The following is a 3,200-nucleotide window of genomic DNA, read 5'->3' as shown; positions in this document are numbered from 1 at the left end:
GGAAGTAAGAGAGAGAGGAGTCAGGGGTATTAGGGGAGAAGACATTTCCAGAAAGATGGGGTGGTCAATGGCTTCCAGGGTGACTAGGAAGACAAAAAAATGGCCAGCAAGTAAGTGTCTTTGAGTTTGAACATCAGAAAGTGATTGGCCACGATCTTCCTTCCCAAGACCATTGCTGTGGTGAGCAACTTCTGAGGAGAAGATGGGGGTGAGGTTCTTCAAGAAGTCTTTGCTCGCAGTGGGGAAAATAAGACAGAGTTGAGGGAGTGTTAGATTATTTCTCCTGATTTTAAAAGACACACTTGTGGTGGAAAAGGTGGTAAAATGGAAAATTGACTATACATTCTTGTTCCTTGGTGTTGTTAGCCTTTGACTCTAAACATACTCATGTCTTGAGCACAAAGCTTGAAGCCTCTCCCTGGGTGGTAACAAAGCCTTAGACCCAGCCCAAAGTGCCCACATCTGTTATTTTGGTGCAGACATCTGATGCTCTCACCTCTGCTTTACTATTCCTGCTTCAGGTCTCAGCTGTCCGTGTCTGTTGGCCACACTGTACTCGGAAGGCCTTTGCTGCCACCACTTTGACACCACCACTCTCTGTGCTGAGGGCACAGTCCAGAAATTGCCAGGCTTCAGCCATAGGTGTGCCCTGTTCCAACTATGCGTCTTGGGTATGAGGCCATCTCGGCCTCCAGGAAGCTCAGCCTGGCTCAGAGTGTTTTCCAGTCTTAGTGAAGGCCTCCGCCACCCTCTGGCCACTGCATCCCACTCCCCAGAATCCCTTAACCCTGGGTGCAGCACAACCCAATGAACTGACCAATGCCCTCTTCAGTGGTCTCCTTTCCTGGATTTTCAACCATTCCCTCCCCAAAGCAATCTCCTCTCCCCAGAATGCTGCTCTCTCCTGGCCTTTCCATTCATTCTTTTCAGATTTTCCAAACTTCTCCTCTAGAGCAGGCTTCTCTTTTCTGATGCATAATTTAAAAGATTCACTATAGACTTTCTTTTTCTCCAAAGGACCTCTCTGTCTGCATAGGTGAATTCAAAGGTGAATTCAAATTCAAATTTCCACCTCTTGTTAAGCAGAAAGTACTTGAAACTGAAATTACACTTTTTTCCTGACTTCTATGCTTCCATTATATCCTAGAACAAATTTTTATTCATGACTAAAGCACCAAGTACTGTGCTCTATTTGGCCTGTTCTTTAGCAGTTTCTGTGAAATAGAGAAACAATCATGGAAAATATATAAGCTAATTTTTAGTCTTACCCAGAGATCTTACAGATTCTCTCTTTATAAGTCTTAGCACGTATTTGATAGTAAATAAGTATATATTGGCTGAATATAGACATATATATATGTCTATATTCAATTTCTGTGTGTATATATATATATATATTTATATACACAGAAATTGGGATTATACTATAAATGCAAATTTTAATTGTGTCTTTTATTCCGTAAAACTATACTAGTAGAATTTTCCTAAACCTTAACTGTTATCATTCCATAGCATTTTAAATATAGATGTAACATAAATTATTTAATCACTTCCCTATCATTAGCCATTTGGGCTCTTTTTATACTGTTATGGATTCCCTGGTCATGAATATTTGTCTGCATTTCCACTTATCTTCTGTGGATACATTTCCAAAAGCAGAATTACTAGATTAGAAGATTTAGAACAGTGCTCTGTGCTTAGTGAATATTCATTAAAAATTTTTGAATGATCTGAATAAAGATTTTGATGCTTATTTCTGAACTGTCCTTCAGGAAGATTGTACTTCTGGGTGTTTCCCTCCAGGGCTACCCCTGCCGCCCTCAGGGGCTGAATTTCACTGTATCCCTTTTTGTATTTAGTATTATCTTTTAGTCTTTGTTAATATTATGGGTGAAATTGTGTTTTAAAAAAAAAGAAAACTTATTTCTTTGAGTGCTAGTGAGGTTGCCTGTGCTTGTCAACTGTCTGCTTGCGTGTACAGCTTTGCAAGTCTGTTCACAGGTTGGTGAGATAGGGCCACTCACACACTTGGCCTGAGTTCCTACACTCTTGGGGATGTAGGCTGAATCATGTCCTTTCCCAAAATATGTTCTGAATAGTTGCAGGAGAAAGACAAATAGCGGGAGAGTTCAATGTGTGTAATGTTAAAGTTATATAATGACAGACATTTACGCGATGCTCACCAGTCTCATTTCCTCTTCCTGAACACACAGGAAGCCTGCATTTCCTGGCCTCGCTTGAAGTGAGGGTCCTATTTCTCAGGTCTGGCCAGGGAAGCTTGAGTACAAGTGATATAAATCCCCTTTTGTTCTGGCCCTTAAAAATGTCTCCAGCAAAGCTTTGGCTTTCCACTTCCTCCTTCTGGAAGATATCAGAGGTCATATATTTAGCACGCAAGGCCTCTGAATCCTAGAATTTCTGCCAAAGGGAACTGTCCAAACTGCATTGGCTGTTGAGTGAGCAAGAAAGGACCTTCGATTGTATCAAGTCACTGAGCTGCTGGAATTATCCAGCATAGTAGCTAGCGTTAACTACCCCACCTAGTGTGTATACCAGAGGGCTCATAGATGGATGGAAAATCGAGAGGAACTAATGATTTGAAGGAAAGATATGCTCAAAACCTTGAAGGCAGAAGGAGAGGGTCTGAGGGAGTAAGGGGCCTGGAGTATGCGTGTGTATGACAGACAGTACTGAAATGCAGTATTTTGGAGTTTAGAGTAACTTCAGGGTCTGGTGATAGAATTGAATGTTGGAGGAAAAACATGGTGAAGGTCCATGAAGGGTAAATCACCCAAGAAGAACGACACAGGAACCATTTCTAAATGGATATCTTTTTGCATGTCATCCTTGTGTGGGGGCCACACTAATCTTCTCTGTATTGTCTAATTTTTTTAGCGGTGTGCTCCAGAAGGGAGCACTATATAGATATATTTTTTAAAAATTTTATTTATTTATTTAGAGAGATCACAAGTAGGCAGAGAGGCAGGTAGAGAGAGAGGGGGAAGCAGGCTCCCCGCTGAGCAGAGAGCCTGATGCGGGGCTTGATCCTAGGACCCTGAGATCACGACCTGAGCTGACGGCAGAGGCGTAACCCACTGAGCCACCCAGGCGCCCCAAAACAGCTCTCTTTTTAAACTGCCTTAAACTTAACATGGGTATGCTTGCTCAGCTTCCTGTGTGTGCCCTAGACCCAAAGTTTT

General features: G+C 42.1%; 1 non-coding gene across 1 annotated transcript; it reads right to left on the bottom strand.

Moving 5' to 3' along the window:
- Nucleotides 1-2,810: 2,810 nt before the first annotated feature.
- On the bottom strand, nucleotides 2,811-2,916 carry LOC116878870. The gene has a single exon (XR_004384902.1). It is a non-coding gene; the product is annotated as a U6 spliceosomal RNA (small nuclear RNA).
- Nucleotides 2,917-3,200: the final 284 nt, after the last annotated feature.

Source organism: Lontra canadensis, unplaced genomic scaffold (assembly GCF_010015895.1).
Source record: "Lontra canadensis isolate GAN:19392208 unplaced genomic scaffold, GSC_riverotter_1.0 scaffold2, whole genome shotgun sequence".
NCBI lineage: Eukaryota > Metazoa > Chordata > Mammalia > Carnivora > Mustelidae > Lontra > Lontra canadensis.
This window is presented reverse-complemented; position numbering and strand designations above follow the sequence as displayed.